We start from the raw sequence: 26,035 nt of genomic DNA on the forward strand, positions 1-26,035 counted from the left end.
TTACTAGGAATCTTTCTTAAAGGGTATCCTTGGACACTGGATTTCTGCTAATTTGAGAAATAAATATTAATGTGAGTTAATTCTGGAAGTTATCTTTAAACAGTAGTACATAAGTTATAAATGTAGTGATTTTTCATTTAATCAAATAATAATTTTTTGTTTCCATTTTGAAGTCTGTTGGATCAATGTGTGAGTTAAAGTGTATTTATAATATGTAGTTAGGCTTAAAATTTTATATTTTATTCATTCTCTGTTAAATGACCATTGAAAATAGCAGCTTGGTATTTGTTGGGATTTTCCTAGTGGCCTTGGGTGGCAGTTCCTGGATGTCCCTAATATATTATATACATTGTACCTTTTTTACTGAGAAATGTCCTTTTGGGGGGCTTGTGGATGCAGGAGCTTTTTTCAGTTTTCCATTCTATTAAACACTTGGAATAAATTTTAATGCATGGCAAGGTTGTCAAAGACTACACTTTTATGTAAATTATGATTTTCCTGTTTGCTTTTTATCTTTCCTTCTGACTGGTATTTGTTGAATAGAATTTGGATTAAGAAGAGAGACTTGCAATAGGACAAAAATAATCTAGAGTGGGAGATACCTTGCCTGTGAGTAACGTTAGGGCCTAGATTTTCGAGAATCGATCCTCTTTGTGGTTCCATGTTAGAATTTACCAACAGCTCATCTGTGTGTGATTTTAAAACAGATGCAGAGAAGGCATTCTTCCTGTTTTGGAGCCACCACACTGGGAGAGAGACAGATACATAGAAGCTTCAAGGACACCGTCTTCCAGCTTCTTTTCCAGATTCGGTGCCCTTGTAGTCAAGAGCATTCCCCAAACCGCCATCAACTTTTTGATTTTCATTTTCATAGAAGTGATTTTCCCCTTGCGTCCCACATGAAGATCCATGAGAGTCTGAATTTTTTCTGGAAGGCTTCGTGTCTCCACCAAGAAAGTATTTCAGAGTTTTACGGTTGGGAGTATTTTCTGATTCCACTGTTCTCTAGATTATACCTAATGTCTAATTTGTGTGGGAAACACTTGATGCTGTTCACAGTGCTAGTGAGTATGTTTTCCTGATTCACCGTGATATTTACAATGGTGCAGCCAAAAAGAATTACAGGGGAGTTTGATATTTGACTTTTAATTGGCTTTACATACCTAGTCACCCTTCCTGGCCCACAATGGATAAACAAGTTAGGAAGGTTTACTCATGTTCCTTTTTCTGTGCCAATGTGTAAGAGTGTCAAGCCTTTAAAACCTGTAGGCTCTACCCCTATACACCTTAAAGGAGCAACACATTAACTTTTGACAAGCCAGCTTAACCCACTTAACCTTGCCCTACTTTCCTTCAAAAGTATTTTTGTGGAATAATACTACTTCTATTAACTTAATGCACGTGTCAACAACAGTCTTGACATCTGATCATATTTATTTTAGGTTGCGTGTTAATCCTGTCTTCAAAGGGCAATGATAAAATGGAAGATAACCCATGGAAAATGCCTTTTGGGTATTGGACAGGTATTCAGCATAGGAAATTTTTAGAAGATGAGGATAAGAAATTCAAAAGTAGAAATCCCAGTATGATGTATTTAGGCACACTGGTCACAAAAGAAAAACTCTGAAACCAACTCCATGGGCACTAGCAGTAGAATCAATAATTGAAAGTTGTATGGTCTTAGAAAGGAAAAATAGCAAAAAACATGAATGGATGGTTTTTCTTCCAGTATGTAAAGAGCTCTGAGTGATTTTCTCATCCTCACAACTGGAAAAAAACTGAACAACCAGAAGAGCAATATCTCTTCTTAGATCCATGAGAGATTGGAGATTACATGTGTTAAATGAAAGAAAAACACATGATGTGAGATCTGTGACTTTGTTTTATTTATGGACTTACTGAGGACTGTAGCCCAGGAGAGAGACTCTCAGGTAGCTTTGAGGAACTGCTCCAAACAATAAGTTTGAAGTTCCATATACCAGTGATTTAGAGAAGGGGTATGTGCACTCAAGCACACATTTTTGTAATAGGTTACTTTTAGTCATAAGGAAGAGATAGCTTCATTGATGATTTTAGTACTTTTCTAAGTATAGGAAAATGCAAAATTGGAGTTCATAAAGTTTTTACTGACAATGTCTAACTATCTAAAGTCCTGTTTTTCTGCTTTTCCCAGAGCACAGGGTGCCTCTTTCCTGATCTCATCCCTGAGTTCCTTTCATAGTGTGTTCGAAGTCAGCAACTGTATCAACTAATGGCTTACTTTTTGTAGGACTGGGTGATGTTTGACATTATTTTTATTTATTTACTTGAAGTTTATTTTACTGAAGTATAGTTGATATATAGTATTATGTAAGTTACAGGTGTACAACATAGTGACTCACAATTTTATAGTCATAAAATAATGAATATATTTCCTATGTTGGACAACATATGCTTGTAGCTTATTTATTTTATACATAATAGTTTGTACCTCTTAATTCCCTACCCCTGTCTTGCCTCTCCCCCTTACCCTGTCCCTACAAGTATGCACTAGTTTGTTTTCTGTATCTATGAGTCTTTGTCTTTTTTGTTATATTCTCTGTTTTTTTTTATTTTTTAGATTCCACATATAAGTGATATCATACAGTATTTGTCTTTCTCTGTGTGACTTATTTCACTTAGCTTAATACCCTCTAAGTCCATCTATGTTGTTTCTTTTTCTTTCTTTCTTTTTTTTTTTTTTTTTTTTTTTTTTTTTTTTTGCGGTATGCAGGCCTCTCACTGTTGTGGCCTCTCCTGCTGCGGAGCACAGGCTCCGGACGTGCAGGCTCAGCAGCCATAGCTCATGGGCCCAGCTGCTCCGCGGCATGTGGGATCCTCCCGGACCGGGGCACGAACCCGTGTCCCCTGCATTGGCAGGCACAATCTTAACCACTGCGCCACCAGGGAAGCCCTCTATGTTGTTTCAAATCACAAAATACATTCTTTTTTTATGGCTGAGTAGTATTTCATTGCATATATATACCCCATCTTCTTTGTCCATTCTCCTGTTAATGGACACTTAGGTTGCTTCCATATCTTGGCTGTTGTAAATAATGCTGCTGTGAACATTGGGGTGCATGTATGTTTTTGAATTAGTGTTTCCAGTTTTTTCTGGATATACATACCCAGGAGTGGAATTGCTGGGTCATATGGCAGTTCTATTCTTAGTTTTCTGAGAACTCTCCATACTGTTTTTCAGAGTGCCTGCAACACTTTACATTTCCACCAACACTGTAGGAGGGTTCACTTTTCTCCACTTCCTCACCAATACTTGTTATTTGTTTTCTTTTTGGTGATAACCATCCTGACAGGTGTGAGGTGACATCTAATTGTGGTTTTAATTTGCATTTCTCTGATGATTAATGACATTGAGCAACTTCTCATGCGCCTGTTGGCCATCTGAATGCCCTCTTTGGAAAAATGACTATTCGGGTCTTCTGTCTAGTTTTAAATCAATTGTCCAGTTGTGTGAACTTTTTACGTGTTTTGGATATTATTAACCCCTTATCAGTCACATGATTTGGAAATATTTTCTCCCATTCAGTAGGTGTTCTTTGTGTTTTGTCCATGGTTTCCTTTGCTGTGTAACAGCTTTTAAGTTTAATTTGGTTCAATTTGTTTATTTTTGCTTTTATTTCCTTTGCTTTCAAAGACGTATCCACAAAAATATTGCTGATTTAGGTGCGTGTGTCCTGCCTGTCTTTTCCTCTAGAATATTTCTGTTTTCTTGTCTTATATTTACTTATTTTTAAAATTAATTAATTAATTAATTTGATTTTTGGCTGCCTTTGGGTCTTCGTTGCTGTGTGCCAGCTTTCTCTAGTTGTGGTAAGCGGGGGGCTACTCTTCATTGCAGTGCGCAGGCTTTTCATTGTGGTGGCTTCTCTTGTGGAGCATGGGCTCTAGGAGTGTGGGATTCAGTACTTGTGGCACGTGGGCGCAGTAGTTGTAGCTGGCGGACTCTAGAGTGCAGGTTCAGTAGTTGTGGCACATGGGCTTAGTTGCTCCGTGGCATATGGGGTCTTCCCAGACCAGGGCTTGATCCCATGTCCCCTGCATTGGCAGGCAGATCCTTAACCATTGTGCAACCAGGGAAGCACTATATTTAGATATTTAATCCAGTTTGAGTTTATTTTTGTATATGGTGTTAGAGAATGTTCTAATTTCATTGTTTTACATGTAGCTGTCCAGTTTTCCCAGCACCACTTATTGAAGGGAGTTTCTTTTCTCCATTGTATATTCTTGTTCCTTTTTGTAGATTAACTGACCATAAGTGGGTGGATTTTTTTCTGGACTCATTCTCTTCCATTGATCTTTGTGGATGTTTTGGTGCCAGTGCTATAATGTTTGATTACGGTACATTTGTAGTTTGGTCTGAAGTCATGGAGCATGATTCCTCCAGCTCTGTTCTTCTTTCTCAAGATTGTTTCACCTATTCAGAGTTTCCAAACAAATTTTAGAATTATTTGTTCCTGTTCTGTGATAAATGTCATTGATATTTTGAAAGGAATTGCACTGAATCTATAAATTGCCTTGTGTGTAATGGTCATTTTAACAGTATTAATTCTTCCAGTCCATGAACACAGTATATCTTAACATCTGTTTGTGTTGTCTTCAGTTTCTCTCACCAGTGTCTTACAGTTTTCCAAGTACAGGTCTTTTTACCTACAACATAGCTTTATTACTAGGTATTTTATTCTTTTTCATGGGATGGCAAATTGGATTGTTTCCTACATTCTCTTTCTGATAGTTTGTTTTTACTGTATAGAAACGCAACAGAGTTCTGTATATTAATTTTTTATACTGCAACTTTACTGAATTCATTGTTGAGCTCTGGTAGTGTTTAGGTGGCATCTTTTTTTTTTTTTTTTTTTTTTTTTGTGGTACGCGGGCCTCACTGTTGTGGCCTCTCCCATTGCGGAGCACAGGCTCCGGACGCGCAGGCTCAGCGGCCGTGGCTCACGGGCCCAGCCGCTCCGCGGCATGTGGGATCTTCCCGGACCGGGGCATGGACCCGTGTCCCCTGCATCGGCAGGCGGATTCTCGACCACTGCGCCACCAGGGAAGCCCTAGGTGGCATCTTTAGATTTGGTATGTATAGTATCATGTCATCTGAAAGCAGCAAATATTTTTACTTCTTCCTTTTCTGTTTGGATTCTTTTTATTTCTTTTTTGTGTCTGATTGCTGTGGCTACAACTCCCAATGCTATTTTGAATAAATGTGATGAGAGTGGGCATCCTTGTATTTTTCCTGGTCTTAGAGGATATGGTTTCAGCTTTTCACCACTGAGTATATTAGCTGTGAGTTTATCATGTATGGTCTCTATTATGTTGATGTATGTTCCCTGTGCACACCCATTTTGAAAAGTTTTTATCATAGATGGATGTTGAATGTTTTCAAAATCTTTTCCTACATCTATTGAGATGATCATGTGGTTTTTATTCTTCAATCTGTTAATCAGGGGAGCTCTAACCCAGATCCTCTCCACATCAGTTACAGGAGAAATTGTCAGTTTAATTACACACCCCAGCAACAGAATCTGCATCACAAAAGAATGACCCATTATAGGCCACATAGAAAAAGAATGTACATTATATCTCCTACAATAAATTGACCCCCTAAACTACTCACCCAGTGAGAAACTGTCATCACCCCGAACTCTTGTTTTTCTCCAATGGAGTTTCCATTAAAATAACCCTTCCCAACTTCCTTCTTTTTCTCAATGAAATAATGTTCCTCTGCTTTGTTTGTTGGTCTTGACTATGGCTTCTGTTGTAGCTTGCTTGCAACTCAGGAGCTGCAGTCCTTTGCTATTTCCCCATAAACCCATTTTTACTGGTGAAATAAATGACCATTTCATTTTTAAGGTCAATAATGGGGTGTGCCGCCTTATTCAGCAGGTCGTAATCTGCATATCCTTAATTCAGTATTAGAATCTGTCCAACCAGGAGGCCGCTCAGGCAGGTGGGTGGGGTGACCCTCGGACCAGCTTAGAAGTCCTTTCTCCCACCGCACGTAAGGTAGCACGCTGTGTAAGCTTCCCAGGCCCTGGAGACCCTCCCGTATATGCACTAGTCGTTGGAATTGTTAGGAGGAACTCTGACCCAGGAAACCTCGAAATGGTGAGTGTGGTGCCCTGGGGTGCCGAGACGCGGAGAGGGGCTGGTCGGAACTGGACATCTTTTGAACTGGCCTCTTCACGGTCACCGCTGGAATCAGCGGATACTCGTGGGTTTGGGGTACCGCTCTGACCTCAGTCCCCTCCGGCTGGGGGAGGGGGGCTGGACCCTGCAGCCCAGACCCCGGGGGTCCTGTCCCTTTACTTTGCACAGGAATTTCCGCCCCGGAGCCTCTCCCCGCAGCTCTGCACCCGTAGCCCCTTTTCTTCCCCACATTGTGCCAGGCGAGTGCAGATTCAATCCCAGCGCCTAACGTGGTTTTGCTGAGTCAGGCTTCCTCTCGCAGGTTGTCACTCAGGATGAGGGGGCGGGGTATTGCGATCTGTCCAACCTGGAGGCCCCTGAGGCAGGTGGGTGGGGCGTTGCTCCGCACCCACGTGAATGTCCTTTTTTTCTCCCAAGGCCTGGCAGAGGTCGCACGCCGTGTATGGTTCATTTGCTCTGGAGACTCTCACGTATCATCTGTGGCCCTGTGATCTAAGCTGGTCATGGAGTCGTTAGTAGGGACTCAGACCCAAGAAACCTTAACGATAAGAATCCAGGACAATCTGACTGAACTTCAAAATTGGGACAAATGTCACTTTACAGCTCTTTACCATATCATTGTAATAATAATATCACCCTCCCCCTGTACCACAGACTGTCAGAATAGAGGCATGAATTGCATTCTGGGAAATCTCCACCCATTTCTATGAATCAGGAAGACAAAAGACTCCTGCCTCATATAAGCACCTTCACCCATTTCCTTTTTTTTTTTTTTTTTGATGTGGACCATTTTTTAAAGTCTTTATTGAATTTGTTACAGTATTGCTTCTGTTTTATGTTTTGTTTTTTTGGCTGCGAGGCATGTGGGATCTCAGCTCCTGGACCAGGAACTGAACTCACATCCCCTAACTTGGAAGGCGAAGTCTTAACCACTGGGCTGCCAGGGAAGTCACCACCCACTTCTATAAAAAGCTTGTCCTCGCTTGTAGTCAGAGAGGAGGTGTCTTTAGAGCATTAGCTCCCCTTCTCTTTCTCTGGCCATTGAATAAAAGCCTGTCTTGCTTGCACCAAACTCAGTTTCCTTATTGGCAGCTCAAACCTGAGCGGGAAGGAACTCCCTGACCCAGTGAGGGTTCAGGGGCAGGGGGGTGTTGGTTCAGCTAGGGGCCCGGAGGGGAGTCTCCAGTCTAATGCAGTAACAAATCTTCTTTAAAATTTTTGGAGAACTTAGTGTAGAAGCCATTTACACAAAGGTAGAGCCTAGATTTATTTTATGGATGTTTTTTGTTTACCAACTCAACCACTTTACTTTATAGTTCTATTCTGATTTTGCTTTTTGTCTTGAGTTAGTCTCAGTTGCTTGTTTCTCCTGAGGAATTTATGCATTTCTTCTAAGTTATCTTATATTTTGGCATACAGTTGTTCATTGAATTCCTTTTTAATCCTTTTTATTTCTGTAATGTCCATAGTCATATCCCTCATTTGTGATTCTATGAATGTGAATATACTCTCTTTCTTTCTAGATCTATCTAGCTAAAGGTTTGTCAATCTGTAAGAACTTGTAAGAAGACAGGGTAAGGGGTCCCTAGAGAAAGAGAACCAGTCATGGCCTTCTTGACAGACAAGAAGCCATTTCTGGCCTAAGCCATTTTGTGATCTAAGCTTGGCTGGAATGCTTGCCCTTGCATAGATCTCAGTAATTAACCAAAATAAGGGAATGTAAGAACAAAAGAAAAGGATCAAGTAACCATAGGTCAGGGATAAAACAGAGTCCTAGTTCCTCCTCAAGGGTACACATAAAAATCTGATACATGTCTTTGAGTTCTGCAGGACCTAAGGCCCCCAAGTGAAGGATGGAATGATGGTGTTGACCCTCCTGACTTCAGTCAACTAAAGCTTAGACTCTGTGAACCTTTGCCCAAATTCCTGGCTGAATTCTCCTCTTCTCAAGCCCCTTCAGAATATGCATGTACCGTTAGCTTAAAAGTCCCCCAGTTTTGCTGTTCTGAGTGACACTGCTTTGGGAAAGATCCCTGTGTTCACCTTAGTTGCTGCAAATAAATCCTTTCTTCTCCACACCTTTGGCTTGGATGTGTCTTTTGCTGAACACCCAAGAGGCAAACCCAGCTTTTGGGTAACAAACTCACTTTTGGTCTCATTGGTTTTCTCTAGTTTTACTATTCCCTGTTTCACTCATTTCTACTTGAATTTGTATTAATTCCTTTTCTCCTTGTGTTTAGGACCTCATCTTTACAGTCTCTTGAAGTACATACAGGGTACTGATTTGGTCTTCCTTCTTTGCTAGTAGAGGTATTAATGGCTATAATAGGGCTTCCCTGGTGGCGCAGTGGTTGAGAATCCGCCTGCCGATGCAGGGGACACGGGTTCGTGCCCCGGTCCGGGAAGATCCCACATGCCGCAGAGCGGCTGGGCCCGTGAGCCATGGCCGCTGAGCCTGCGCGTCCGGAACCTGTGCTCCGCAATAGGAGAGGCCACAACAGTGAGAGGCCCGCGTACCACAAAAAACAAAAAAACATATAAGCAAATTGTGTCCGTACAATTTGCAAGAAAAGCCCATATTTAGAAAGTTGAACATCTTTACAGACTTGAGAGTCTAGATACACCCGGTTGAGATAAAACTCCTGTAAACGGTCAGTCCCTCAATGAGGGCAGGGACATCTGGGCAGCCACAGGAATAAACTCTGGGAGCTCCACAAACCCTCCCCAGTCCTGTAAGCAGGGAAGCTCTCCCTAACCCAGGCTTCCATTATCACAAGTCAGGAAACTCTAAGCCTGATTCAGGTTAAGGTTCTGATCCAAATGGACTCCCATATTCATAATCCCTTTGTCCACTGGACAAAACACCTCGTCGTCACAGACTTCTCAATGGGCACAAATTACAATCTGAGTGCACCTATTATCATGGAGGGACCACTCAAATATAACATTTTAAATGCCTAGGCTAAAGGAAATCACAAATACCACCCTGAAAGGGCAACATCCCTACACCCTTGTGAACTTGCACCCCCAGATTTCAGGGCTCTGCAGCTTCTCACAGTATAAGGACTACCATTGGTGGGTGTGAGCAGGTAAGATTGGGCAGGAGAAGGATGTGCAGAAAGATCCACTTCCCTGTGCAGGCTCAAAGGGGGACTTAGTTTGAAGATACTGACTTCAGGCTCTGCTCCCCACTACAGGCAATCTTGACCACCACTGATACTTTATGTGAGATACCCAGAAAGGCAAATATATAGAATCAGAAAATAGATTAGTGATTTCCTAGGCCTTGGGATGAGAAAGGAGAGTTACTGCTAATGGACATGAGGTTCATTTTGGGAGTGATGGAAGTGTCTTAAAATTAGTGTGGTGATAGTAGAACAAGTCTTTAAATACGGTAAGCACCAGTGATCATTTACACAAACCCTGTTTGGACAATTCAGCAAAATCACTCAAACCCAGTGTGTATGTGGAAATGAGAGAAGAAAATTCTCAGCCACTTTTATTAATTCACCCAGAAAACCCCAAGTATCTATTCCTTTCAGGAAAAACATGTCAGTCATTTATTATTTCCAAGGCAAGTTTAATTAGTACGTAAGTAATCACATTTGAATACTTTTTGTCTCCAAGTCTAAATCCTGGCACTTCATTTGAAATCAACCAACAGTAAAGGAGAGTCCAAAAGAACTCACCTTATTCAGGGAACTTAAAAAGTGAAACAAAAATTCTTAACAACTGGAATGTAATACTGAAATTTTTTTCCCCCTGAAATTCAACTCTCTTACCTCTTTGGAAATATTTTACATGGTCTTTCAAGCTCTATTAATTAAATACATTTTACACTATTGAAAAGAAAAACTTAAATAAGTGAATAAATCTTTTGAAGAGGAATAACCCAGGGACGGGCAGTGGTCACAGCATAGATCGTCCAGAAAAGTTTCATAAAAAACCTCGACAAAAGGACTTCCCATAGGATATCTCTTCCCAGAAAAAAAATGGGGAGGAGAAAGAATTTCATACACCTACTTCCAAGTAGTTATTCTTGGCTTTCCGCTCCTGTAAAATATACACAGACCGCCCCCCTCCCCAATGCAATCCACGACTCTGCGCAAATAGGAAAAACAATTAAAATATTGGGTTTGTATGAAATGGACCACGGAAGATGAACAGTTGACAGACGATGTGAATTGTAGGGGAAACTGATGTTGGGAAGACGGGGAGTAACATGGAAATGTAATGATTTACTACAAGCCCTACAAAGAGCTACTCTGCTGGGCCGAGGTCTTTGATTTGAGACTTTGCTTCCCAAACATTTGGAAAACTCAGAGGAAAACGGGTGCCCCCAGGGCAGCAAGGAAGGGCTGGGACCCGTCAGGGAACAGGTAATCCCAGGACCGAATCCTGGAGAACGAGTCACGATTGTCACCTGAAGACGGCCTCCGAGTTCACCGCACAATCCGGGAGAGAAGAGGGGCTGCGGGCGCAGAGGCGCCGGGGAGGAAGTTCCTGCACGAAGTGACGGAACAGGACGCCTGGGGCCCCGGCTGCCGGGCCAATCCCCACGCTGCGAGCCGGAAGGGACAGAGGTACGAGCGGCGCCGCAGACCCCACGTATCCGTAGACTCCGGTGTGGAGCGCTAGGAGGCCGTGTCAAAAAGATGGCCGGCTTCGGCCGGTTTCGACCAGTCCCTCCGCTGCGGCCGCAGCCTGGGGCACCACACTCACCATTTCGAGGTTTCCTGAGTCTGAGTCCTTCCTAACGACTCCAAAGACCCATGCAGATACGTGACACGGACGGGTCTACAGGGTCAGTGAACCGCACACAGCCAGCGGCTCTTGACGCAATTGGAAAAAGAAAGGACGTCCACGCCGGTGCAGAGCATCGCCCACCCACCTGCCTCAGCGGCCTCCCGGTTGGACAGATTTCGTACCTGAGTGACAACCTGCGAGAGGAAGCCTGTCTCAGCAGAATCACTTAGCGTCGCTGGGATGGGCTCTGTCCCCGCCTGGCACTTAAGGTTTGTAACAGAACTTTTCCCTGGCCTGGGATTGCCTGGCATGGAACTGTGCTTCTTGTGAAGAAAGGCAGACACTTAGATGTGAACTCACCGTTTGTAATAAAGAGGCTGGCTCCAGTTTCATCTTAGCGCCTTGACAGCGCTGAGCCTTCCACCAATCCATCCCCATCCCCACTCATTAGGTACTTAAGCTAAAGAATCCCAGAGCACTTGGCTCTGGTAGGAGGTCTGAATCACTCAGCCCTAGCTGGGTGCCAGGACAAATCTCAGTCAAACCACAAGCTGTGAGGTGTGTGCATTAACTTCTCAGCTGTACATTTTACACTAGAAGGAAATTTATCTTAGATTAGTGTTCCCTGTGTGCCTATAAAACTTTGAAATGTTAACAGCTATAATATATATAAGGCAATTGTATTCCCATTTTCACCGGTAGAAGAAAAACAGTAAGTTGTACTTAACATTGGCGTGTACCTGGAAACTCTTCCTGCCCCCCATCCCCAGCTCTACTGAGGGATAACTGACTAATAAAACTGCATTTAAAGATGACAACATGATGATCTGATACACTTACTGTATAGCATAATTGAAATTTAGGAAGAGAGTGAATCTTTTTATTTTTTTGAGGGACTCCTAAATAAGCCTTTTAATGAGGAATGGCAGAAATGACAATAGACTATTATCATTATGGGAGTATCAATTGCGCACTTTAAAAGTATTCTTGTTCGATGTCTGTCTGTTTCTTTATTCCTCGGTTCTCTCATTCCACAAGTGCATAGGTTATTTTTTCTGTAGATCTGGGGAAAATGGGCCAGGGGTGGAAGGTCCATCCAGGCTAGACAGTCCATGACTGTTCAGCACAGAAGGAAACTTGAAAAGTGTTTTAGCACCTTGAAGTCTGTCTGGACTTAGGGGAGCAACAGGGCTGAGAATACTCCAAAAGTACATACTGGAGAGCAAGGGACTCCAAGACAGTAAGATGGGTGTCTGTGAAAATAGTGCTGGCCTAAGAGAAGCTCTAGGGAGAGATGGGCTTAATATTATCGGTGGGCTTGGATCACTACTTGTGATCATGAGGGTTGGTGCCAGCTCTAACCCTTTGGGTTTCTTGGACCTTGATGAATTATTTTGTCCTTTTCTGGCAAAGCTGAATCCTGGTCTTTAGGCTCCAGTGACAAGTTCCCTGGAAGTTCCATTGGCTGAGAAGCCACTAATTCCATGTCTGTGTCCATGTCTGGGTTGGAACTCAGTGGTAGTGGAGGTGTTCTAGGAGGTTCCTGAAAAGGGCAAATGGATGAAATAGGAGGTGTGGTGGTAAAAGCAGCAGTTGCACTGGATGCAGAAGTTGGTGTTTCTAGGGAAGGCAGTTTGGGGGAATATAAACTCTCTAACGCTTGGATAGTTTCCTTGGAAGATGGAGAAATACTTGGGTCAGTTGAATTGGCGGCAGCAAGAGTTTCTGCTGGTGGCTTTTTGGAAGGTGTTACAAATTTGATAACAGAGGGGATTCTTTTCTCTGCAAATTTCTCAGCTGGATTCTCAACCCTAGAAATTTGAAAAGCTTCCTATTGGAGGAGTTCAAAGATTTGAGGGTAAATGAAGAATATAAGCCAGAGTGTCTGTAGTCACTGCAGCTAGGGATCTTGGCACCAGGCTGCGGTGGCTTCTTTTTCCCTCCATTCTCCTCATCTTTGGATCTCTCGTGGCTGACTTCACTGATGCGTAAAGCTTCAGTCTCCCTCAAGCCTGCCCATTGGCATAGGAACCGTGTTCAGAATCTCTGGGTGCGAGACAAACTTGTACCCAAACTTCTGACCCCTCACGTTTTCAATGATATTCTTCATATAATAGTAACTGAGGGATCGGCTGTGTTTGTCATAATTCATGTTAGGCTTGTTCTTTTGAATCCCTCAGAGACGAGCCACCTCTTCTGCCTGCACAAGCTTGAACTGCCCATCATTAGAGGTCCGGCAGATCATGCGATCATTCTGAGGCTCCTTTAGGAGCTGAAGGAGGAACTGCCACAGGGTGACGGCATTGTTAAGAGCAATGAACGAGGCCACTTGCGGGGCTACCTCAGGGTCTCTGCCTCAAACATGATGCTTCTCTCCACCGGCCACCTAGTAACATAGAGAACTCAAGGATAGTGAGGCAGCCACTGACACCCCCGCGGTGGAGCCAGATATAAGACTTTAATTTATTTAAGAAAATGAATATCCTCTTAAATGACATTAAACACACAAAAAAACAGCATCACAAATATTTGTAGGCCAAATCAGTTGGAAGTCTCAATCTCAGTTAACAATGTCAATACTCAAGCCCACATCATATATATATATATATATATATATAAATAATTTGTAATGGTTACAAAACTGAAGATGAACCATATCCATATTTTATCTTTATGGTGAATCTTTACTGATAATCAAGGAAAGCAGGATTTTCTATATTGCTACCCTCTATTTACTTACACAAGAAAGCAGATCCTGAAACAGTGTTTTAGGTATATTATGTGGTGGAAATACAAGTGATCATAGTGACATCTTCATTTACTGAGGCAGACTTTGATATAAGAAGAGGGATGTGATAGGACCATAAAATGTAGAGTTGGAGATATCCTCCCTGAAGGTTAAATCAGGATCTAGGTATTACAGAATTCATCCCCTTTATGGTTCCATGGTAGAATTCACCAATAGCCTCTCTTGCATGAGGTTTGGAAAGCTTATGTGAAGAAGGCATTAGATTTTTGAGCCATCATAAAGATAGAGACAGATACATAGGAGTCAAGGACACCATCTTCCAGCTCATTTTTCAAATTCTTTGCTTTCCTGATTAAGAGTATTCTCAAACCCACCAATGATTTATTTGACTGCCATTTTCATAGAGGTGTAGCTTTCCACTGATGTCTTTATAAGATCCGTATGAACAATCCATTGGGGTTTAGATTTTTCTGTAAGACCTGTGTGTCCAACAGGAAACTATTCAGACTTTACTGCTTGGGAATATTCTCTGATTCTCTTCTACTTTATATTCACATAAGTCTTGATTGCATAGGAAACACCTTATTTTGTCAATAGTGCTAATGAGCATGTTTTCTTTTTTAAAAAAATTATTTATTTAATTTATTTATTTTTGGCTGCATTGGGTCTTCATTGATGTGCACGGGCTTTCTCTAGTTGAAGCCAGCAGGGACTACTCTTGGTTGCGGGCTTCTTGTTGCTGTGGCTTCTCTTGTTGCTAGGCGCACAGGCTTCAGTAGTTGTGGCACATGGGCTTAGTTGCTTCATGGCATGTGGGATCTTCCTGGACCAGGGCTTGAACCTATGTGCCCTGCACTGGCAGGCAGATTCTTAACCATTGTGCCACCAGGGAAGCCAGAGCATGTTTTCTTGATTCACCGTGACATCTCTAAGGGTGAATTCAAAAAACGACAACATGGAAGTTTCTCTACTGCGTTGAACACTGGCTCATTTACCTGGTCCTTCCATATGAGAATAAGCACCTTCCTCAAGTCAAAAAAGACTGTGGGTGTGTCCTGTTCCTTGTAGCTGAATGTAATCCCTCAATCTGTTTTCAATTATTGTTGCTTGTGTGTGATTAAAAGCATATGCATTTTTTTGTTAAACGAACACTTCTGTAGTTGTTTCATAGAAAAATTTTATTAACTTTTCTAAGCCATTGTATTCTAACAAATACTGTGTTTTTATCCCCAGAGAGGATAAATGAAAATGCCCCATTATAATTATGAATTTTTAGATAAATTTTGCAGTTTTCTTCATTTAATCATTCTACATTATGAGGCAATATTGTCATGTACTACAAGTTGAGCCTTTTTTTCCTCAGGAAATTTTCCTTTTTATTGTTTATTGTTATAATTTTAGTCGTGAAACTAATTTCTAATTTATCATTAATAACGAAAATGTAATTCATGTTTTTCTTCAGTAACTTCTTGCCAGTGACCCTCAGGATCATGCCAGTGGTCTAGAAGAGGGGTGTAATGAATTCTAATAAGCATGATTACAAATCATATAGGGACTAGGGGGTAGAACAGTAACAGGGTGCTGAAATGGACTTCTTCCACAATTTTGGCTTGTGACAGAGGATATGATTGCTATTCAAGGAGGCAAGACATTTTTCTTTATTGAATGCTGTGAGGAGGTAAACTTTATTCCCTCTTCATAAGAAGCTCCAGTCAGTCATATTATTAAGAAAAGGAAAATATGAGTCATTTTTATGATCTGGAACTTTTTTACCATTTTCAGAGATAGCACTACAAAATATCCTTATGAATGCCTTGGCCCATTATGGCCGCTGAGTACCTTTGATGAAGGACGTGTGTGACATTTTTCTCTTCAGCAGGAAAAGACTTGGCCTTGCCATGAATGCAGGCCAACTCTCGGGCCTCTGGGAAAGCTTTGATGTTTCCTACTTGTTATCCAAACATGGATGCATTTCCTGTGGTATATTAGATACCCTTTACCATGAAGTACCTCAGTGAAAATATATAAATTTAATTCTTTGTATACTATGTAATATTTGTAATGTCTCCTTCATGATGAGACTATACTCTTGATGCTAAGGTTTCACAACTCTCATTGGCACACACTTTAGGGTCAACATATCCCATTCAACACTGATAATCAAGGCACACATCAAGGATTTGTGTATTTTGGCAGGAGACAGGTTTTTGCAGTCCTGGTGCTTATATTTAGTAGGAAAAGAGAGATGGTTAACAAATGGTAAAGCTTTGGTTTATGAAATGCAAATAAGGGCATTGAACGAAAGTAAAAAATGTCATGTGATGTAATACAGAGGCCGGGGTATGTATATGTATTTTATTTGAGTGTAGGTGCCTCAGTAAGTGAAGATATCATTATTGATCACTTGTATTTCCACCACATAATACACTTTAAACACTGTTTCAGGATCTGCTGTCTTGTGTAAGTAAATAGAGGGCAGCAATATAGAAAGTCCTGCTTTCTTTGATTAACAGTAAAGATAAAATATGGATATGGTTCATGTGCAATTTTATAATTATTACAAACCATATATATATATATATATGATATGTGGTCTTGAGTTTGGACATTGTTATCTGAGACTTGAGACTTCCAACTTATTTGGCCAACAAATACTTGTGTTGTTTTTTTGTGTTTAACATCGTTTGAGAGGATATTCATTTTCTTTAAAATTTTAAAATATTATATTATTGAGCATTTTCATTTTGCTACTGTTCACATTGAGTGACACAATGTACACCCCATTAAGCCATGGAATTCCTCCCAATTGGAGAAAGAGTTGGGTTCATCTGCACTGTTCTAACTCATCCTGAATTCATGAGTAGGGTGATATGTATGCAAGACTACTTTGATTTCCCATTGGAAAGACCAAAAAGATGTATGGATATTTAAAAGTAATAATCCAAAGAATAATTGAGCTGACCTATAGAAAGGGGATATCATTTTGAGTAATATCATTATTGAGTATAAAAGGAGAGACGGAAATTTTTAATGTTCTTTTTTAGCAGGAGCTGGAAGCCTTTTGTTTCCATGATCCACAAAGCCCACAGTGCATTTTGCTCTTCACAGGTTTCATTTCCATATGCTTATACTTCCAGCATATTTTCTGGAAGACTGGAAAATAAAAGTAACAACTTCAATTTTTAGTAAAGAGCAGAGGAAATAAAATCTTTTCCATGTTTTTTAGTGTTAGGTAAAAACCAGGGGAGAAATATACAAGGACAGTTGTATGCACATAAGGAGTAATAAAAGGGAAGTTTAGAGTGATATACACTTATGATATACACCATGATAAAAACACTCGGAGTAACAAGAATAGTTAGCAATTTCTTAGCCTCGTAGTGAGCATCTACGGAAAACCTAAAGCTAATATTATTTATTTATTTATTTATGGCTGCGTTGGGTCTTCGTTTCTGCTTGCGGGCTTTCTCTTGTTGCTGCAAGTGGGGGCTACTCTTCGTTGCAGTGCGCGAGCTTCTCATTGCGGTGGCTTCTCGTTGCAGAGTGCGGGTTCTAGGCGCGCGGGCTTCAGTAGTTGTGGCACGCGGGCTCTAGAGCACAGGTTCAGTAGTTGTGGCACATGGGCTTGGTTGCTCTGTAGCATGTGGGATCTTCCCAGACTAGGGCTCGAACCCATGTCCCCTGCATTGGCAGGAAGATTCTTAACCACTGTGCCACCAGGCAAGTCCCTAAAGCTAATATTTTTAATGATGAAAGATTGGATGCTTTCACCTGAAGATAAGGAACCCAACAAGGATATGTGGTCTTGCCACTTCTACTTGAGAATGTACTGGAAATTTTAGCCAAAACCGTTATACAAGAAAAGGCAATAAAACGCTTAAAGATTGGTTAGGAAGATGTAAAATTATTTCTACCTCCAGATTGGCTATCTTCTATTCAGATAAATGTAAAGAATCTAGTTTAAAAAAACAAAACAAAACAAAATGTATGAGAACTCATTATTGAGTTCAGAAAAGTGATAATATACAAGATAAAAATATAAATATTAATTGTATTTCTATACACTGTCAATGAACGTTCTTTTTAAAACAATTTTTATTGGAATATAGTTGATTTACAGTGTTGTGTTAGTATCAGGTGTACAGCAAGGTGAATCAGTTATACATACACATACATCTACTCTTTTTTTTTTTTCTTTTCCCATATAGGTCATTACAGAGTATTGAGTCGAGTTCCCTGTGGTATATAGTAGGTCCTTATTAGTTATCTGTTTTATATATAGTAGTGTGTATATGTCAATCCCAATCTCCCAGTTTATCCCTTCCCCTCCCAACAATCTTCTAATGAAACTAATACATGCCTTTCTAATAAAATGAAAAGAGAATGAAATCATTGGGAATAAATTTAGCAAAGAAGTACAAAAAGAATATTCAGTATGTGTATATTACTGCAATTAAAAGTAAAATTTCTAGGGCAAGAGAGTGAAAACAACCCACAGAATGGAAGAAAATTTTGCAATTCATATATCTGAAAAGGAGCTTGTATTGAAAATACGTAAAGACCTCATAAGATCATTATAAAAAGTCAAATAACTGTATTGAAAATACGTAAAGACCTCATAAGATCATTATAAAAAGTCAAATAACTGGAATCATTATAAAAAGTCAAATAACTGGTGGTCCAGTAGTTAGGACTCGACACTTTGACTGCCCTGGCCTGGGTTCAATCCCTGGTCCAGGAACTAAGATCCCACAAGCCGCAAGGCACAACCAAGAAAAAAAAGTCAAATAACAATTTAAATATGACAAAGAATCTGAATACACATTTTTATAAGTCAAATAGACAAATGGTCAAGAGCATATGAAAAGATTCTTGACATTGTTAGTCATCAAGGAGATGCAAATCTAATCCACAATGAGATACCACTTGACAACAACTAGGACAGCTAAACATTTTTTTTTTTTTAGAATGGCTAAAATTAAAAAATGAAGTAGTAAGTTTTATGGAGGATATATGGAGAAATTTGAACTCTCATACACAGGCTGAATGAAGATAAAATGGCAAAGCCACTCTGGAGAAAGATCTCAGAGATCCTCAAATATTAAACCTAGAATTATCATAATTGCCCAAGAAAAATGAAAACGTGTTTCACCTAACATATATGAATTTTATAGTAATGTGATTCCTAGTAGCCAAAATTAAAAACAATCCAAATGTCCATTGATGGATGAATAGATACACACAGCATGTTTTATCCAATCCATGAAATATTATTTGGTCATAAAAGGAAATATTGATTCATAGTTGTCCCTTGAAAAAGTATGTTGAGTGACTGAAGTCATTCAAAAGACCATATATTATAATATTCTTTTCATATGAAAGACCAGGATAGGGAAATAAAAGTAGAGTAGTGGTTTTCTAAGTGGAGGGATTGGAGGAGGATGGGAAGATTAGTAGTGACAGCTAAAGGGTAGAGGAGTTTTTTTTTGTTTTTTTTTGTTTTTTTTTGTTTTTTTTTTTTTGTGATACGCGGGCCTCTCACTGCTGCGGCCTCTCCCATTGCGGAGCACAGGCTCCGGACGCGCAGGCTCAGCGGCCATGGCTCACGGGCCCAGCCGCTCCGCGGCACGTGGGATCCCCCCAGACCGGGGCACGAACCCGTATCCCCTGCATCGGCAGGCGGACTCTCAACCACTGCGCCACCAGGGAAGCCCGAGTTTGTTTTTATAATGACATAAATCTTCAAAAATTGACTGCGGTGATGATTGCATGTATCTACAAATATAATAAAAGTGAGAAAATGTATACTTAAGGGCTACCTTCTACAGTATGTGCAAGACAGCTCAATAAAGCTGTTCAAATAAATCAACGCAAGAAGTGTTTTGCAATGCAAGAGAGTTTGTAATGCAATCTCCTCGGAATATGAGTGTCCACGTTACATAATACACCCATATCTTCCCTTAGTTACCTTTATTATTGTTTGTGTAGTCAGAATGCTTAAAATCCAATCTCAGCAAATTTCAGTTATACAATACAGGATGTGTATCAGATCATGTTTTAATCTCTAAATGCAATTTTATTAGTCACTTATACTTCAGTAAAGCTGCGGGTAGGGGGCAGGAGGAGTTTGCAGGTGCATTCCAAGTTTACATAACAACTTATTGTTTTTCCTCTATCATTAAAATAGGAATACAATTACCTTATATATATTATAGCTGTTAACATTTCAAGGTTTTCTAGGCATACAGAGAACACTGATCTAAAATAAACTTCCTTCCGGTGTAAAATGTACACCTGAGAAGTTAATGAATACACCTCACTTGTGGTTTGACTCAGCTAGGGCTGAGTGATTCAGACCTACCAGAGCCAAGTGATCTGGGATTCTTCAGCTCAAGTACCTAATGAGCCGGGGATGGGTAAGGGATGGGTGGAAGGCCCAGCGCTGTCAAGGACCAGAGATTAAAATGGAGCCAGCCTCTTTATTATAGACGGTGAGTTCACATTTAACTTTCTGAGTTTCTTAAACAGAAGCACAGTTCCATGACTAGCCACACAGCCTTACATCAAGCCCTTGACCCCTGGAGGACATAAGACCCTCTTGTTCCAGGCAGCTTTGGCCTGGGCCATCCTCTTATCTGTACTTGCTCCCTCTTGAAACTGAATCAGGAATTCCAGTGCATGAGGAGCTGCGGAAGACAGCAGAGGCAATCGCGGGGCAGGAAAAACTTGTTACAAACCAAAAGTGCCAGGGAGGGGCTGTTCCCATATCGCCTCCCGTAGGTCGTCACTCAGGCACGAGGGGGCGGGGTATTGAGATCTGCCCAACCAGGAGGCAGCTGAGTCAGGTGGGCGGGGCGACGCTCCGCACGCGCTTAGTCTTCGGTTCTCCTTCCCGCCGCTTAGGGCTGGCGGGTTGCCTTACCCATCAGGGCCACTGGTAGCGCTTCAGTCTCTTCTGTCGTGCGCTGACCTGCACTGGTCGTTGGAGTCGAGGGAAGGACACAGAAAGATCCAGAAAACTTCGCAATGGTGAGTGTGCTGCCTCGGCTTGCGGAGAAGTGCCAGAGGCTCTGGTCGGGACCGCCCGGAACCGGCCTCTTCGCGGTCAACTCCGGGAGTCTGCGGACCCGAGTCCATCTGGAGTGCCGCGCGGACGTCAGTCGCCTCCAGTTCGGAGCTTGGGGGCTGAGCCGACAGCCGGGACCCCGCTCGTCCTGTCAGGTCCCTGCTGGTGGCGTGTTCGGCCTTGACCCAGAGCCTCTTTGGGCAGCTGTGCACGCATAGCCCCGTGTCTGTCCCAGAGTGGTCGTTGACCACGTGGAGGATTATTAGGGGACCATTCTGTTTACTGTAGTAGCGGGACAAACTATTATGCCCCTTGTCCTTTCAGTCTGAAAGGAGGTTTTCATTTTTTAATGATTGCAATTTTATATCCATTACTGTATAAAGGATCAGTTTTTTTTATTGCTATTGCTGATTTATTACAAAGGATATTTCAAAGAATACAAATGAACAGCTAGATAGAAGAGATGTGTAGGGCAAGGTATGGGGGAAGAGGCACAGAGCTTCCATGCCCTCTCCAGGCCTGCAGCCGTCCCAGCACCATGTGTTCGCCAATGCTGAAGCACCAAATCTTTTGGTTTAAGAGGTTTGTTTTTTTCTTTTCTTTATTTTATTTTTTATTAAAGTATGGTTGATTTATAATATCGTGTTAGTTTCAAGTGTACAGCACAGTGATTCAGTTATTTATATATATATATAACTATATAGAGAGAGGAGCTCTATAGGTCTATAGCTCTCGTGCTCTCTATGTATATATATTTTCAGATTTTTTTCCCGTGTAGGTTATTACAAAATAATAAGTATAGTTCCCTGTGCTACACAGTAGGTCCTTGTTGCTTATCTATTTTATACATAGTACTAGTGTGTATATGTTAATCCCAACCTCCTAATTTATCCCTCCCCCCCGCCCCCAAAGGATCAGATCTTGCAGTAGTTTCCTTTGTAGAAAAGTGTAAATTCCTAAGGGAAGAAAGTATCTCAGGACTCCCTGCCCACATATCCTCCTCCACTCCTCTGCTGTTAAGTCCAGCCATGCTCAGATAACCAGTTTTGATTACTACTTCATCATCCTTTTAGTGTTTCTTTATATACAAAGAATCCAGTGCGAATGCCTGTTTTTCTTACAGTTTTTATTCTTGTAATGATTATTTGGGATCCACATATTTGATGTTTCACTACTGAAGAAGTTAAGCCTCACCCCTTCCCTTTCCCCTAGTGCCTCTTACCTGGACGGGATGATAAGAAAGCCTGGAGGCTCCTGCTCTGTGAGCTGCTGTTTGCTGGGGAGCTTTACCTGTGCGCTGTGCTGCCCTGTGTGGCATTGTTGACCTCACCAAGCTTGGGTTCTCTACTTGGAAGACTCCCAGTTGGCCGTTTCTGTTAGTTCCCTGTAGTTTGGGAGCAGGAATATGAGAATGGGGCCCTCCTTCCAGTGGTCCTGGGTTGATGTCTGAGCTGGAACCTATCTGTGTTTAGAGTGAAGGTGTGACTGAGGCTGGGTTTGCCCAGACATTAGTGTTGAGGGGAGGACTGGGGGAGTAGGAGGATGATTATACCCTGTGAATGAGGTGAGCCCAAAAGACAGTCACTACTTAGAGAGCAGTTACTTCAAAGAAAGTGAAAGAAAAGAGACAGGGAAAAGCAGCTAGTAGGTGGTGAGATTCCAAAAGGCTCACCAAAATGTTTAAGTAACTCTGGGGCTGTTGGCCCTGCATCTGTTACAACAAAGATCCTTACCCTGTGGATTATGCTGGACAACACCCACCGTCTCAGTTTGCCACAGCAAAGAGATTAGTTCAATCCCAACATAAGTGAGTTCCTTAAATTCTGTAAAGCAGTCATTGTCATGGAGGAGGCCTCTAACCCTGCTGGCAGTGACTGGAGGCTCTCTGGAGGGGGTCTTAAGTTGGCCATAGGCTTCTGATGCGAGGCACTGCCCTAGGTCCCACATTAATATGCCAGTAGAGCTGTAATTATCTCCATGTGTTACGGAGCCAAACTTGGGTCCACTTGCCAGCGGGCAGTAAAGCCAGTCTACTGACACTGGCATGTGAAGGAAAGTGCATCATTTATTGCAGGGCACCAAGCCAGGAGTCCATGTAGCTAGTGCTTAATAGGCCTGAACTCTCCAAAGGGTTCTGAGAAAGGTTTTTAAAGACAGGGTGAGGGAGGGGGCTTGTGGCGTATGTGATCAGCTCATGGACATTCTTCTGATTGGTTGTTGGTGAGGTAATCTGGAATTGACATCATTAAAATTCTGGTTCCAACCAGTGTGGGGTCTACCTGCTTGTGGGCAGCATAGAGTTAACTTCTTCCACCTGGTGGGGGTTTCAGTATCTGCAAAACAGCTCAAAGGACGTGGCTCAGAATATTATCTATAGCCCTTGAGGAGGAACTAAAGGTCCTTGACTTTGTTTAATAGCTAAACTATCATTATTTTGTCTTGTTTGACTGTTTTCCTTTTTTTCTGCATTTTCTCTCATCTCTGATTAAATTTATTCTGTGTAACTCGATGAAGACCTAGAAGGCTAAAGTTTTTCTACAGACAAGAGGCAGACAGAGGACATTGATGGCGGGGGTGGGGGGTGGGGGTGGGGCGTGGGGTGTTGTCTGTTCCCGGAAGGCCCTATAGGGTCCTGCTCAGTTACATATGTTCTGGGTTCTCTAGAAAATAGAGGCCTCCCATAAGCACTGATCATATGGTGCTCCACTGAAGTGCCTGTATGGCTCTGGTTCTGGAAACAGCACCCCAGCAGCTCAGCCTGGCTGCTCACACTTACTTGTGGTATGATGGAGCCAAACCTTGGCCCTTGGGCTTATGCCTCCTGGTGGAGATATGACATTTCTTTCTTCAGTCCTTTGAGAGATGCTGTGGTGCTGGAGGAGCCATCCTCTCCAACATCTTAGTTCCCCGGGTACTTGGGATTAACTGAATGCACAGACAGCTCTGGGGAGTACATAGATTAAGGATGACAATACACCCTGGTACATGATGGAGCTCAGTAGAGAATTACTGCCCTTCATCCCTTAATTGGGACAGCCTTGATGGAGAACCAGACCCAACCGTCACCACGCATAACCAAACATCAGGCAGTCATCAGGGGTGAGTTGTACAGATCTTTCTTCATCTTTTTTTTTCTAAATATACTTCAGCGGTTTTTTTTTTTTTTTTTTTTTTGGTATGCGGGCCTCTCACTGTTGTGGCCTCTCCTGTTGCGGATGGCTCACGGGCCTAGCCGTTCAGTGGCATGTGGGATCCTCCCGGACTGGGACACAAACCTGTGTCCCCTGCATCGGCGGCGGACTCTCAACCGCTACGCCACCAGGGAAGCCCCAGCTTTTTTTTTTTTTTATAAATACACTTTCCTTGTTGGTTTTGTTTATTTTTAAAATTTTATTTATTTATTTATTTATTTTTGCCTGCATTGGGTCTTCATTGCTTTACGTGGGCTTTCTCTAGTTGCGGTGAGCAGGGGCTACTCTTCGTTGCAGTGCGTGGGCTTCTCCTTGTGGTGGCTTCTCTTGTTGTGGAGCACGAGCTCTAGGGACGCAGGCTCAGTAGTTGTGGCTTGTGGGCTCTAGAGCGCGGGCTCAGTAGTTGTGGCTTGCAGGCTCTAGAGCGCGGGCTCAGTAGTTGTGGCACACGGGCTTAGTTGCTCTACGGCATGTGGGATTTTCCCGGACCAGGGCTCAAACCCGTGTCCCCTGCATTGGCAGGTGGATTCTTAACCACTGTGCCACCAGGGAAGTCCCCCAGGCTTCAGCTTTTTTACATCAGTTTTAGATATAGCGAAAAACTGATCAGAAATTATAGAGTTCTCACATAACCCTTCTCTATCCACACAGTATTCACTTTTAAAAAAAATCTTGTATGACTGGTACATTTGTTACAATTGCTGAACCAATACTGATGCATTAAAGTGTACAGATTACATTAGTGTGGGCTTTTTGTATTGTATTATATAATGTATGTAAAATGTATGGGTTTGGCAATTACATGTGTCCATCATTTATGCACATATAGTGTAGTTTCACTTCCCTAAAAATACTCTGTGCTTCACCTATTTGATTCATCTCTTTCTCTGACCCCCAAATCCTTAAGAACCAAAGATCATCTTACTGTCTCATGCTTTTGTCTTTTCCAGATCATCATATGCTTGGAATCATACAGTATATAGCCTTGTTAGATTGGCTTCTTTCAGTTAGCAATGTACTTTTTAAGCTTCCTCCATGTGTTTTCATGGCTTGATACCTCATTTCTCTTTATCACTGAATAGTATTTTTTCCTAGGAATATACCACTGATTATTTATTTGAGTCTTGAAGGATATCTTGCTTAACTCTAACTCATGTCAGTTATGAATAAACGCCCTCCAGATATTCATGTACAGGTTTTCTGTGAACATAAGATTTCAACTCATGTGGATAAATAGCAAGGAGTGTGATTGCTGGATCTTACTGTACATACTAAGAATATATTTTCTTGATAGGAAGCTCCTGTTTTTCATTGTAGGGGTACCAAGTTCCTTTCCCCTCAGCAATGAATGAAGATTATCTTCATATCTTCACCAATATTTGGTGTTCGAGTGTTTCGAATTTTAGCCATTTATAACTGTGTCCTGATACCTCATTGTTTTATTTTCCATTCCCCATTGACATTTGATATTGAGTATGTTTTCATGTAGCCTATTTCTTTTCATTATATCTGCTTTGGGGAGCTGTTCAGACATTTTGCCTATTTTCAATTAGGTTTTTTTCTTCTTACTGTTGCACTTCAGTAGTTCTTTGGACATGTTAAATACCAGTCATTTATCAGATATGTGTTTTGCAAAGATTTTCTCCTACTCTCTGACTTGCCTTTTCATTCTTTTAATGCTGTCTTTCTCAGAGCAAGGTGTTTTCCCTTTCAGTGAAGTGAAATTATACCTTTTTTTCTTTTACAGACCTTGCATTTGGTGTTATATTGAAAAATTCATCACTAAACCCAAAGTCACCTACATTTCCTTCAATATTATTTTCTAGGAGTTTATTCCTTTTGCATTTTACATTTAGATCTGTGATGTGTTTTGAGTTATTTTTTGTGAAATGTGTAAGGCCTGTGTCTACATTTGTTGTGTTTCTATGTGCGTGCATGTGTTTTATGTGAATATCCATTATTTCCAGTGCTATTTGTTTAAAGGATTTCCTTTTCATTTGAATTGCCTTTCCATCTTTGTTCAAGTTCAGTTGAGTACATTTGTGTGGGTCTGTAGGAAAGCAATTGATTAACCCTCAATCTCAGCCTCTTATTAGT

At 41.5% G+C, this 26,035-nt stretch overlaps 1 protein-coding gene and 1 pseudogene across 3 annotated transcripts in view; one reads left to right on the forward strand and one right to left on the reverse strand.

The window, feature by feature from the left end:
* The first annotated feature begins 10,780 nt into the window (after positions 1-10,780).
* Positions 10,781-26,035, forward strand: part of LOC131756032 (zinc finger protein 709-like) — a 48,275-nt gene continuing 33,020 nt past the window's right edge. For 2 of the 3 annotated variants that reach the window (XM_067032612.1, XM_067032611.1), the window contains exon 1: positions 10,781-11,201. The gene's annotated coding sequence lies outside the window, so the exon portion shown is untranslated. Of the gene's footprint in view, positions 11,202-20,559; positions 20,711-26,035 lie in introns of those variants that run through there. The other variant, XM_067032610.1, reaches the window with a different exon arrangement.
* LOC131755830 (ETS domain-containing protein Elk-4 pseudogene) lies at positions 11,979-20,607 on the reverse strand (annotated as a pseudogene).

The sequence above is a fragment of the Kogia breviceps genome, chromosome 4, assembly GCF_026419965.1.
Source record: "Kogia breviceps isolate mKogBre1 chromosome 4, mKogBre1 haplotype 1, whole genome shotgun sequence".
NCBI classification, from domain to species: domain Eukaryota; kingdom Metazoa; phylum Chordata; class Mammalia; order Artiodactyla; family Physeteridae; genus Kogia; species Kogia breviceps.